Below are 14,432 nucleotides of genomic sequence, written 5' to 3'. Positions count from 1 at the left end.
GCTCACAGTGAGCTCACAAACAAGATATGACCATTCTGCAACATATTTCTGAAATTATATAGCCTCTCAGAGGTTCCTCGTGGGAGCTTTGTAGTCATCTCCTACTTCTATTTCCACAGGATGAGTCTGTTGTGAGCCTGAAATGAGCTTTGCAAATTACACATCTGCTATGAAGATCCTTACAAGTATTTATTTGTTCTAGTATCTACTGCTGTGGAAAAGAATACTCTAAGTGTGAAGAATTGTGAATCTTCAAAATTATTTAGCACACTTATTTGCATTAGGATTCAACTTTTGTGGTCACTTTTGTTTTCTCTACTTACAACCACCTTTATATTCTGTTAGTGGGAGGAAACAATACTTTATACCATAAAGTTCAAAAACATACATTTCTTATTTGTACAAGAATACACTACATCAGGAACAAATTCACAATTACATATATAGCCAACTGAGCAGATGTTACGACATTATTATATCCCAGAACATTCTAATACAGCCCTTCATTTGTGCAATTATTTCCCAGGAGCCCTGGGAAACAAAACAGTTCAAAAGGAAAAACTGGCAAAATCAACATGAGATAATAGTGAAAGGATAAACTTGTACTTGCCTCCATCATTTGCCCTTTAGCATGGCTGACCCACAGCAGTCCCTCCACTGAACGGAACTGCAAGAGAAATTGGGTATGAGATACAATACTGAAAACTGGAGGAAAGATATACATAAACAGCAAAGAAAGAGCATGATTCCAACTTTTAATTTTTTTTTTTTTAGTAATTTTTTTCCATTGAAATGCAAGCTCCCCTGGAAGCTGTCCTGTTTTAAACTCTACACTACAGGATGACCTACAGCATTACAGGACCTGCAGATCAGCAGCTGCTTTTGGCTCAAATTGTTTCACACTGCCATAGTTCAGAGTCTGTGTCCCAAAGTGCCCACAGGTGGGCACTAAGAGGCATTAGCACCAAAACTACCTGTACTGTCCCTCATGTGAATCACAGCCCTAACTGACACACCACCAAAACTCCCATTTGCTCTCAGAAGCTCCATTTTCTTCTGAACTTTGAGAAACTATTGCATGGGGCTAATCAAAATTCCTTCACTTCCATGCACTTACAAAGCGTAGCCATCATCTTGGCTTTGATGTTGACAATTCTTCCCACTCTTTCCCTTTTCTTTTTTTCTTTATCAAATCCTTTGTAACATGAACATTTCAAAAAATTTGACAAGTCTGAAAATACTTCTGCCCCTCTGATTTTAGACTTTATTCAAGTGAAAGTTTACTTTAAATTAATCAGTTTAATTAATTCCCTTCAAAATCAGAGTTCTTTGTAAACAAAGTGAACTCTGAAGCTACCACTGAAAACCAGTTTAGAGATTACTTATCTGCAGCTGAAGTACTTGTTACAGAAACAAACAGTACAGGACTGCAGAAATGGGGGAGAAAAATTATTTTCAAGGAAAGGAAAGAGGAAAAATTCTGCCTTCTCATAGAGTATTTCAAATACCTTTCTCTTATGCCGTATAAGAACGCCATGAACCCTTAATAATAAAGATGCTGAAGTACAGTTAGCTATATAATCCTCACATTCCTTTTATTTCATAAACAGGTCAATTTAACAGCTCGCTATAGAGTGTCATCACAGTTAGCAGGGATCTTAGGAAGGAGACGCTTCCCACTCATCCTATTTGGTAAAAGAAAAGCACTTTTCAGTTGTTTCAGAATAGAAACGATTCTTGCTAAGAAAAAGCCCAGCTTAGTTTGAGAAATCCCAGATTATTTTCAGAAACCCATCCCAAAATGGAGTTTGTATCCAGGCAAACAGTTTAGCAAGAAAGACTAAAGAAGCAACAGTCACACCCTGGAAAGCCACCTGTTACAGGAATTGGGAACCCTAGCAAGTGATTTATATCCAAAGGAGGATTAAGATATTTTAAAAGCATCATTGCTCAGCAGTGCAAATAAGGAGAGAAAGCTCTGGGTGCGTTAACAACTAATTCTATCACAAAAAAGAACTCATGAGAAACCAGAATGGGTGTGAAATTCAAGGGGGCTGTCATCTGGAAAACATTTAAAGAGGAAGACACCAGTAACAGAGTAAGTAATTTGACTTAAGAAAACGGGATAGTAACATGACTACCCAATATCTAGAGAAATGTATATATTTAGCTATTACAATAGAACAATTTTGAAAAAGTCTGAGTGGAGAATTTGGGCCAGAATGGAAGAAGAAGACATACAAGAATTAATTAAATACAAATACCTTAGGTAAATGGTAGAATACAGGCAGAAAGAAAACAGAAAGCAATTCTATACTATCTCTAATGGAAAAGATACCTACAGTTTTACATACATAATTCTTCATCATCCTCCTCCTCCAAAATTCACCCAAGAAAATATTTTTTTGAATTCTACTGAAGTCTGAAAGAAAAGCCAGAAACACGAGATATAGATACACAAAGACCCTCCCCAGGCCAAGACCAGAGAGGGAGTATAGCTGATAGCACTGTTAAAGGAAAAGGCTGGCAGTGTCTTTAGGTATGAGTTACATGATTTTTAAGATATTCAGGGACAAAAATGGCATTATGTGTGATCCCATGCAAAACATGAAATGTTTCTCCTAAAATCCTCACAAGACTAAAATAGCTCTACACAGTCCAGGCATTTGTTTGCTAGAGGTGAGTATGTTACAAGGAGAAAGGAGCGAGAGCAGATCCCCTAATGTCCTCCTCCTCCTCTCTGAAGCAGTGGTGGGGAGGGAGAGAGTCACTTTTTCCCATGCATTTCCATACACATTAACAAATAGCAACTTCAAAGGTTTCATCAGCAGATTTTATGCTTTGGCACACCAAAAAGAGTTCACCATTTCTATTACTATATCCATTAATGGTTCACATGTGCAAGGGCAGCATGCTTAGACATACCAGAAGGTGATATTTCAACATCAGCCTCTTCTCAGCTCCACATCATGTTGAAACAGCTCCTATAACTTTATATTTAATACTGCTGACCAGCAGAACTAAGGTATACAGTTTATGTTCCCGAAAGCTCAAATATTAATTCTGTAGATAAGAGAAAACTTCACTTATTGTCACTCACAGAGCATATACCAAACACTACCTTAGTGAGTTGACAGATCCCTTTCTCCTTTCAATTTCTTTTTAATAAACATCTTCCTGAGTACACCTACATCAGAATCAAGTACCTTCAATAACACTTGTGGGCAACCTTTACACTATTGATGCCCTCCCTATAGGAAGTATTGCTTGCTCATTGCTCTGAATGTAGAATAAAGACTGCTGGCTCTTCTGCAAAGTACAAGTTCACATCTAAGAACCACAGACAACATCACCAAAGATGAGGCAATTTTCCATGTTTATTTGAGTAATAATAACTCAAAGTGGCCTAAAGTTGAGTGACTGGTTTTCAGAAATGGTTCTGCTGCTTTGGAGTACAACCGATTGTCACTGACATCTTTTCTACTCCTGACATCTTTTCCACCCCTCTCTGAACACTCAGTAACTCAGTGGTTACACTGTTTGAATCAAAGCTATGAAAGTAAAGATCAAGACTTCTCCAAAATTACTAACCAGGCAGAGGTACCAATACATAATCATTCTGTGTTTGTGAAAACCAAAGCAAAATGTTTCAGCTGTATTTCTATAGCTGGTGACCTGCTTATTTATCAGAAGCCTTTCTCAACTGCACCGCTGCATCTAGAGCTGGTGTGCCATGGAGTCTGACTGTGGGGCAATGCTGCTGGTTCCACAGCTCAGCAGAACTTTATCCTTGATGAATTCCTTAGCTACATAAAGTAGTTCTAGGTTTATATTACCATAACGTGTGAGCAGTCTGTGAATTCACCCTTCGAATGCTCCTACATTATGTTGAATTATTATTATTTCCCTAGTTTTCGGGCAACCCCTCCCTCCATAGAAGATCAAGAAGCTGCCTAAAGGTCATGTGACACTTACACAGCAGAGAACCAAACTTAATATTTGCTCTTATAAGGTTAATGTTATACTTCCGTGATTTCTCCTGTTGATAGCTTCAGATTCATTTATGAACAGTGTACAGCAATGTAACTGGAACCTACTCAAACCACTTAAAAACATTATTTTCTGGAAAAGGCTACATATAGGCTATTTTCCATCACATTATATAAAAACAGTGCTTCAAGAAAGCTAAATGAATGTTCAAGAAAAATTTAACTAGAATCTTCTGATTAGTTGACATTGACAACTACATATATCATGTACATTTTCTTGACTTTTTTCGTGAACATATTTAAAATTTTGGAGACAACACTAACAGTGCAGTCTGCAGGGATTTTAGAAGAAAAACAAAGTGGATGAAGAATTATTATAAAGACAGCCTGCTTTACTAGGCTCAAGAGGAAACCTGCAATTCAAAACTGTGTGGTCTGCCACAGGAAGGCTGACAGCTGACACTTTCACTTAATTTAGTGGCCTGTTTCAGAAAACTGACATCCTCACCCACTCTTCCTCAAAACCAAACTGAACTTAAGCCAAACATCAGCATTTCCTCTAAAACACCTCTGCTTTTTGCAAAAGGGAAAAATGTTGCACCCCTATCACCGTGTTCTAAAAACCAGCCAAGTGCATGCTCTGAACTCAGGGCTTCACCGAAGAACACTGAAGGGACATCTCTAGCCACAATCCAAGCAGAGATCTGAAGCTGTCCTTTCACAACACAAGAAGTACAACAGAAATGGCAATTTAAGACATTTCCAACCTCTTTTGTCCCCAGGGGCTCATTTTCAGAACCACAACATGGCATTCAATTTTAGCTTCTGTAGGCACAGGTATTTCCACGGCTGTGATATGAAACAACACAAAAGAAAATAACTCTGATTTGAAGGAAGACAGGACTGAGGGACAAACCTGACCATAGACTCAGTTATAACAACTTTGGAATAAGGTTAAAGAGAGGAAGTAGACAGACAGGGTGCACAATTACTCCCAGATGGTGTTATCAAAAACCTCCTATCTGATGCTATGGCCATAACAGCTGCAGAAACAGGAACTCACGTGAGCTTCAGCAAGGACTCATCAGAATACAAGTGATTTCACTTCTACAGTTCAAATACTGCATTTTGCAAACAGAGAAACTTCCTCCCCAAAGGAAAAGATTGAAGAAGTGTTAAGCAAATATTCAAAACAATGTGTCTTCCACCAAGAAAAGAATGGATTTAATTCCTTGAAGCAAATATTTTAGTGGTCAGTTGCACTCCTACTATTAACTTCTCCTATTAACATCTGCATTATCTGGATCTGATTCTTCAGTCTCTGGAAAAATGCAACAGTACTAGGCCACGGCATGAATTTCGGCAGGATCTTTTCAGGAGAGGAAGGGGTGGAGGGGAGAGATCAAAGCTGCTCTTATCTCCTCACTGCTGTCTGCCAAGAGACAGTGCCACCTTCTGTGTGTCAAAGCTGACTCAAATGTCAGGAACAAGTGAACCATAAAGTGGAAATACAGGTATTTTCATTCCACTTTCAAGGGAAGACAAAAGGTTATACTACACCTATTTCTGGCATTAAAGAGAGACGTCTAAGCATGCTAGTAATACAAAGCAAAGGAGAGATGGCCTCTCATTTTACCTCCTAGCAGAATTACCTGCGATAATGCCGGAGAGATACTGGCAAGATTTAGCAACTCTAGTTCTAAAAGAAAGGTTTATTCCAGGCTTGCAGTTGTAAGGAGGTTAAAACAAGTTAAATTAGCAGGCTTGTAAAGAAAGATATAATCTACCACCAACCCACACCCCACACTATGTGTGATTTTAACATGTGCTTTTAGCCCTTGGAAAGTATCATATTTACAATGACTCATGAAAGAAGTAGAACTAACTCACACATAGTGGTAAAATAGTCCCCCTGATGACTCAAAACCAGCTCTTTCTACCAGTATTGTTTAAAATGCGACACAGATCTGATAAACAGATAAATTCTGACCAGAAGTCAATAGTCATTGCTATTCTGACTGTTGATGCTGCTCAACCACTGACAGCCTCATCCTGCTCTTCAGAAGAAAACTCTCCTTCCTGATCCTTTTTCAAGACTGCGAGTCTAGGGAGCTTTTACTTAAGTGTGACTCTTTAAAAAAATTCTATTAGTATAACAGTAGTGGCCTTAATCTGGGGCCAGTTTTTTTACGGGTCCTTTTCTAATCAAGCATTAGCACATTCCTCCCTGCAGGACTACAAACAAGATGTTCAGGTTACGCATCAAACACTGCTTGAAGTCCTTCAGTCAGCACTTGTATGAGGCTGGGAGGACCTATCAGTAAAAGACTACCCCCACCCACACCTTGTTACCTGTTCTCAATGTTAAAAACCTGCTATCAGCTGTCAACAGAAACAGGAGACATGCATAAGGTGCTTTTGACTTGATTCATTACAGCCACTTCTCCCAGTCCCAGGTAGACTCAAGCAGAGCTTAAGACAAGGAACAATATAATTGCATTCCTATGTACCCTAACAAGTAGGAACAGCATCAGCCTGGCCTGTGTATCTCACAGACACTGTGTGAGCAGAACCATGGGCCCCTGCCCTGCAGCACACAGACATGCTGCCAGGCCTCTTTTCAGGTGCCAAGGAACCAGCCCAGCACAGCCACAACTCCCTATCCCCTCAGAGCAGCATCTTTTGGAACAGGACCCATGTCAACCATCCATCAACTGCTACCACATAGACTTGTGAATTCCCTGCTTTGCTCACTTTTTGGACTTTTGCAATAAAAATACTGATGCATATCTATGGTTCTTTTCTTCTCTTAGATCTTATCATGCATTTTAGACACACACACACACAAACTGCACAAACACAGCACAGCAAAGCAGCCACTCACAAATATGCTGCTCTTCAATATCCACCTCCACATCCAGCTGCACAGAGGCAGTAATTTGGTATAAAGCAATTGGGCTTGACTACTTTGTTGCCAATGGGAAACAAGTAGTCATGCATTTAAAACCTCAGCCAAAATCATAATGTTTCTTCCCACATTCATGGTAAAGTCCACATAAAAAAATCCACAAATCTTTACTCAAAGCAGCCTAAGAAGAGAGCAATCTTATTTGAAATAATGCTGAATTTCAACTACCACTGAGAAGGTGTGGGCTTATAATCAGAGCCAAAAGCAAGACACAAGTTAATGGCTCCTTACAGAGCTGCTGTGCAACTTGGGTTTCTGCCAGAACACCCGTTTGCTAGCTGCAGAGCAGCTTTGCAGCTGGTCAGGCTCCCAGTACGGGTACAAGATAGGAATTTCAGTACATGGGTGGTTACAGAAAACCAGCTATACCAGGTGGGTCCTCCCCAGGTGCAGAGCTTCCTCTTTCCCTTCATTGAACCTCATGAGGTTCCTGCCTGCCTATTCCTCAAGCCTATCCAGGTGCCTCTGAATGGCAGTACTATCATCAGGTCTATCAACGTCTCATCTTGCATCACCTACAAAATTCTTCACCTGGCCCTATTAATATATTATTAATAAAGAGATTGTACAGTACTGGACCCTGTACTTCTCCCACAGACTGGAATTACACCAGAAGCATTTAAAGCACTTCAGTAAACCAGAACCAAAACTTTCAGCACAACAAACCAGCTGAGAACTAACTCCCACAGCAAAAGCATGGCCAGCACAGGAACTGCTCTGCAGAACAGCAAGTACCCACTGACACAGCCTCCCTCTCTGCTCCTCTTACCACAGGATGCTCTGCAGCCCAGGCAGTCAAACTTCTCACAGGTATCCAATGCATAGCCAAGTTCTTCTGTTATGCAAAGGCTCACACATGCAGAATATCTTCCTCCACAAAGCATTTAATATAAATCAGTAGCAACCAGAGCTAGAGGCTACCCCAGCTGAAAGCCACCAGAGGGAAGGACCACAGCCCCATGCACCTAGGAGGGACTGGCTTTCACCAATAGAGATTTTGCCTTCCTAAGTCAGTCAGTCATCACTGGCCTGAATGAGCTAAGCTCAGTCTTAACAGATTCTGACCCAAAGTCGCTCTGTGTTCATTTCTCCCATTTTAACTGCTATTCAACCTCAGGATCACAGCAAGGACACTCACTGCTTCTCACAGACAAGTGACACTACCCCTTATGACTGTGACCCACTAAAGCATGAAATGCCTGTTCAGCAGGCAGTGAATTTACAAACATGGAGTGCTATGGGTGCAGCATTTCCAGTGATCCCAGAAAAGGCCACAGTCCTTTTGCTCAAAACTAGTAAAACTGGGAACCATGAAAAACACATTTATTTGCCTTCAGGATAATCACCATGGCAACTGGCTTCCAGGAAAATAATAGTCAATAGCTTTAGTATTGAAGGCCACTATGGGATTTCTTAAGGACATCATCAGCTCACACAAATCCAAAATATACTGAAATTCACCAAATTCGCACCAAGTTGGGTTGCAGAATCCACATGCCTGGTACACTGCATAAAGCACCAATAAGGTGGCAATGGGTAACTCAGCAAACCACTCCTAGCGTGTTCCTACAGCTTCTATGAAAGCAGCTTACAGCAAACAATGCTCCTCCTTTCTGCCCAATGCTGCTTTTGCACACTGCCACAGCCAAATAACACTGTCCAGGCAGACTGAGAAACACATTTAAAGTGTGCTACCCCAACTTCTGTCCATTCATAACAGAGAATCTCACCAAGATGCCAATCCCTGGCCTCAGCTCTGCTCGCAGGCGAATGATGGAGGAGTTCCCGCAGCGCATGTAAGGGATCCCCTTCCCAACCACTGCACTTTGCTGCCCATCACAGTTCAGACTTGCACTGCAACACAGCCCATTCTGCCTTCCTGTTACAGGAACACTATCAGGCTGTTTTAAGCCAGACAGGGAGGTAGGTCAGATTTGTGTCCCTCTAGTATCATCTCAGCCTGAATCACTGGAGCTTATCAACAAAAGCATGCATGTTGTCTGCTAAATATATCCTATATGGCAACTGTGCATGATGAATGATTCAGTCAGGTAGCTACTTTCAGCACTAGTTTTCCTTTTTAAACTAAACCCACTAATGAATGTCTCTTCTGGAAGCCAGAGAGGTGTGTGTTTGGCTGCCTTTCACTGTAACCCACCATTAACTGACAAAACTGCCACTGCCACTGCTCTGGAACGCTGGCATCTACATCACAGAAGGGATAAGGAGTCCAAGTAATTTACAGAAGGAAAAGATGTTACCAGTGCACACCAGCCTCTTCTAAGCCCATACAGAGGCAGTTAGCCAGCTTCCTCATTGCAGGTTTAGAATATGCATAGACAGCTAAAAGCCTCCAAAGGACGCTTTAGGAAAAGGAAAATAAAACCGTGCACACTGGTTACTTTCTATGCTGTGGAAACAGCCAAGGCTGTCCATCTCTTGTTACCTGAGTGGGACAAACCTGCACAGCACCAAGGCAAATCCCACCCAGCTCTGCTTGTGTCTTGTACATCACAGGCATATTGTCTAATGAGACTGCTCCTTTCCGGGAGCAGAGACCACTGTGCCAGCACCTGTGCACAGGAAGGCAAGCAAAATATCCTTCTTTCCTAACCTTCATTCCAGATGCTTCCAAATTCAGGGCAAATACTCTGTAACTTCATGTGAGTGCTTTACCTAAGCAAATAGAGCAACCACCATGGCCTCCCAGGCGCATTTCAATGACACATACATTCTGAAGAAGAAAATTTCTGCAGACCATGGTGGTATTTAGGAACTGAATGGGTGAGCAGTGGATACAGCTTTTCTAAACACAATCTTTTGAGTACTCCCACAGTAGGTTCAACCACGGTCACCCTCCATACAATGCCAGCTGGGTATTCTGGTGCTCCTACAGCCTCACTGTGTACACGTATATTCTGCTGCTAAAACCGTGCAAAAGAGTGCACATTAGCCTAAATCTAGAATATGTACACCTAGAGCTCTCTTTGCCCTAATCAGATGGCCTTCCCTTCCATGTGTTCTAAGTCATAGCAGGCATACATACCTCAAAAGTGCTCAGGGTAGCTTGTCTCTTTGCATAGGTATGCTCACAGTTGTAATCCAAATGTCATCAACAGACGTCTAACTTTAAAAAAAATTAGAAGTATAAATTCCAGAGGAAACAGGAAAGTCAGGGGAGGAAAGATGATATGATTTATCAGCTTCTACACTTGCAGGCATCTGCAGTAGGTACTGTAGGTCATTTTCAGAGTAAATCTTGGCAACAAAGCTTCTTTGAAGAGGAGAAAGACCTGCCAAAATTAACAAGCATAATAAGAAACGCCATTAATACCTGATAAACAATAAAACAGCACACATATTCAGAGTCCCCTTCAGAGAAAAGAATTAACTCATATGAAAAACTGGGTTTCTGCTAGCTTTGACATATTTAAAATCAGAAGCAGCCTCTGAAGTTACCTCATACTGTGACTACTTTAACCTAATAAGTTATCTCAAGGAGGGAAATCCTCTAAGCATTCAAATAAAGTTTGATCATATCAGAGCATGCAACACCGTATCACATCACAGATTGCCCTGAGTCAGACAAACCTTCCCAGCTCACCAGATGCCTTGATGTTCACTGAGTATTTTGCCACAGGAGTGCCTGTGTGACCAGTGTCAGACTAAAGAGTTAAGCCACTGTCCAAAACGGGGACCAACACAGAGTGTGATGGAAGCCCCAACACAGCATGCACATAAAGTGCATACTTGGAGGGTACCTGCCTGGCATAAATGTTCCAGAGTGTTGGCAAACTTCTGAACTTTTCAGGTCTGGATTTAAGTTAATAAAACGTAAACGTTTTTGGTGCAGAGACCTCCTGTTCTGTGTTTGCATTTCACACGGTATGTCAGATCTAGCTTCCAAATCAAAGTTCTCAATCTTATTTTGATAGAAGCGTTTTGTATTTTTGGTACATGAGTTTATAAATAAAAAGGGTCAACTAGATCTGCATTACCATTAAATGTTTCTGAAAGTATGAAGACATTACATTTTGCAAAAATATATTTAACTCTACACAATTAATTGTTTTCTTCTTTCTTTTTTCCTTAACAGCTTGGCTGGAAGAACAATTTTGAGAATTTGGAGCTTAAATTCAAGCCCAAACAATCAGCTCATTGTGCTGTAACAATATCCAGGGTCTCAACTGCTTAGGGGAGTTAAGTATTTTCAGTATTTAATCACAGCAGAATACTGAGTTTCTAGAAGCGCAGACAATGCACGTCTAGACTGCCACCTTCATGTTCCATTTCATTCAGCCATCTTCACTCTTTCTAGGGACGTCAGTTTATCCTCTAGGAAACATTGTGCCGAGTTCACAGATTTGCTGACCTTGAAAGGGACCTCTTGATGTCACCTGGGCCACACAAGGTTCATTGCCTATACACCATTTTTACAAGTCTTTCTGTTGAGAGACCACCCTGTTGCTGGCCCCAGAGAGCTCAAGTCCACAGGAGCTCCATCCCCCATGGAGAGTGCGCAACCTCTGTGCCAAGCAGCATTCAGTGTGCTACAGCAACCAGCCTTTATCAGGCCTTAGGGGACAGGCACAGCGAAACCCACTCCCTCTACTTCAGGGGTGAGGGGACTCCAGGTCTATCAAGAGGCAGCCAACCAGCCAGCTCACCTGAGAAACACCTTGCACTTGGTGAATTCAGGTGCCACAACCCAGCTCTCACTGGCAGACAGCTACAGAACCACCTGAGGAGAACATGCCACACCAGTAAACGTGCTGGGGAAGCCAGTGGAAAGGGAAGACTCCTCCTGCAGAGCTCTAAGCAAAAATTCCTAGAAACCAAGCCCAAGATATTATCACACCAAGTCTTTTTGAATGGTTCAAAACAATTCTCAGAAAGACCAGAGAAAACACTAACACAAGGTTTGCCTGACTCCAGAGCAGCCACAGTTGCTAGCTCACAGTCAGGCACAGGCCATTCACCCAAGCAGTGGAGGAGCTGACTCACTAGATACAACCCATTTCCTGCAGAATGCACCTCTCTAAACACAGGGAAACAAAATCCGTAGACTTCCAATGATTTCTATTTTGTATCTGAATTAGACATACGTTTTAATTACAGGAACTTCAGCTGTGATTAAATAAGATGCGAGACAGCTCAAACTATGACACAAAACTGCTTGGAAAACCAAACTCAGAAATGTGGTAAATGTGGTAAATTTTATGTGGTAAATGGAGGAGGGAAACCCCAGACTTTATGGAAACCTGAAGTTCCAATTTCTTTCTAAAGCAAATTGCACACAAAGTAGATCTTTCTCCATCTTCAGTTTGCTTCCATACTTTGGATGGCTTCCAGACCAGCTGGGTGGGTTTATCAGGCAACAGAACTGGACACAGTGTACACAAAGCTCCAACAAACTTGTTCATTTGGTGCCAGAACCCTATGTGGCTGCAGAGCTGCTGAGCAGCACAAACCCTGCAAGCTGGGGAGTGCCACTGTCCCCAGACAAGAGAGGGAAGAGCTCCCCCGGGATCAAGACAGAAACAGCCCTTCCAGTGAGTACACCTACTCACCGGGCCTTCCGTGCCTCTACACACTTCCAGATGGACCAAGAATTTACCCTAAGAGAAGGATCATGACCAAAAATGGAGTCACCTGCCACATGTTAATCTTGAGTAAGACAGAGTCAGTGGTGAGCATCAGGGACAGCAGCTCTTACTCCTTGGGCTGAGGAGAACCCAGTGGCACTGGCTCAGGTCAAGGCATCACTACTTCAGTGACCACACCAGTAGCCTGGACTGTTACTAAGGGCTTCCAATCTGCAGAAACACCTGATTTTAAGGTTTGTGGATGATGGACACTGTTTACTGATGCAGTGGGAGTTACATTACCTTCTTCTGCCTCCCCCTCCCCTAGACTTCGACTCAGATCTTTGTACCTTCAGTTCAGACCTTTACACCTCCTACCCACCAAGAAGCCTCATTAAGTTTCCCTATTGATAGAGTTTTTTAGTGAAAGCAATGCTTCCACCCACCATGGGAGTTTTGCTGGCCACCGCATTTGTGACTAATGCACACCAGGTACTTCCGTGTCTCCACTGACAGCAGCTGCACACAAGTCACAAACAGAGTGTCAGCTCCAAGTCTCATGAATTTTAGCACTCATAAAGCTTCGAAGCTGCTGCTTTACCCCTTAAGCTCTTTAAAGGCCTGTCACTGACAATCTGCTTTTAAGCCGGCAAATTCTGAGCTCGCCATGAAATAATTCATGTCTTAACCATCTCATCAAAGACAGCCAAGGCGAGCAGGAATCAGTGAAGCGAACACACGCCTCAGCCCGCCCCAAACCAACGCGAGGGCCGAGGCGGTGCCTTGCGAACCTCCGGCACAGGCCACACGTGCGTGGGGCCGCCCCCGGGAGGGCCCAGAGGGCTGTGGGGGCCGCGGGGATCGGGGCGGTCGCGGGGGCCACGGCAGGGGCCGAGGGCGCCACTCGCCACCGCCGGGCCGGACATCGCCCCGCGAAGCCCGGGCCCTGCGTCCCGGACGACGGCCCGGAACGGGGCGAGCAGGGCGGCGGGGCCGCGACCGGACAGAGAGTCCTAAACCGGCCGCAGGAGCGGGGGCGGTGAGAGACAGCCCGGCCGAGCGGCGGGTCTGGGGGTGGATGAGGCGCTCGCGATGGGCGCACGCGGGGCCGGTCGGGCGGGGTCCCCTCGCCCCGTCCCTCGGTTCCAGGTGTTCTCCCGCCCCGTTCCCGATCCCGTTCCCGATCCCGTTCCCGATCCCGTTCCCGATCCCGTGGTCCGTCGGTCACTCACCGGCCGAGCGGCGGCCGCTCCATCCCCGCGCGCCGCCACCGCCCGGCCCGGCCGCGTGACGTCGCGCGAGAGGTAGGGCGGGCGCGCGCGGTGGCGTCACCTGCGGGGGCGGGCCCTGCGGTAGGGCACGCCCTCCCGGCGGCGCCTGCGCGGTGAGGCCCCGCCCCAGCAACGCTGCCGCGGTCACGTGCGGGGTGGGCGGAGTCAGATCAGTTCCCGGTGCCGCTGCCGCTGGTCTCAGAGCGGCCCGGCCCAGACCGGCCCGTTCCCGTTCCGCGGGGTCTCTGCTTGGTCCGTTCCCGTTCCCGTTCTCGTTCTGCGGGGTCTCTGCCCGGCCCGCTCCCGTTTCCGTTGGTCTCTGCCCGGCCCGGTCCCGTTCCCGTTCCGCGGGATTTCTGCCCGGCCCGGCCCGGCCCGCTTCCGGCCGCGGCGGGCGCCGGGGCGGCTCTCGTTCTCTGTGCTGCGGAGGCGGCAGACTCGCACTCCAGACAGTTTTTCTCTACTCACCTCTTCCGTCTCCCGCAGCCCCTTCCCGCTGGGCCCGGCCCCTTCGGGCGCAGCCATGGCTGAGCTCCCTTGGGTGGCTCCTCGCCTTGAGACCCCGTCACTCCCCCTCAGGTGTGACTCCCGCACAGGTGAGTCACGGCCCCCTCAGCAC

The 14,432-nt window shown here is 44.6% G+C and overlaps 1 long non-coding RNA gene across 1 annotated transcript; it reads right to left on the bottom strand.

Moving 5' to 3' along the window:
• Nucleotides 1-507: 507 nt before the first annotated feature.
• LOC136561915 (uncharacterized) lies at nucleotides 508-13,845 on the bottom strand. The gene is made up of 3 exons (XR_010784430.1): nucleotides 13,775-13,845; nucleotides 10,004-10,250; nucleotides 508-667 (listed from the first exon to the last, which is right to left on the bottom strand). It is a non-coding gene; the product is annotated as an uncharacterized lncRNA (long non-coding RNA).
• Between the last annotated feature and the right edge of the window lie 587 nt (nucleotides 13,846-14,432).

Source organism: Molothrus aeneus, chromosome 12, assembly GCF_037042795.1.
Source record: "Molothrus aeneus isolate 106 chromosome 12, BPBGC_Maene_1.0, whole genome shotgun sequence".
Lineage (NCBI taxonomy): Eukaryota > Metazoa > Chordata > Aves > Passeriformes > Icteridae > Molothrus > Molothrus aeneus.
Note: the sequence above shows the minus strand (reverse complement) of the source record. Positions and strands in the feature narration are given on the sequence as shown.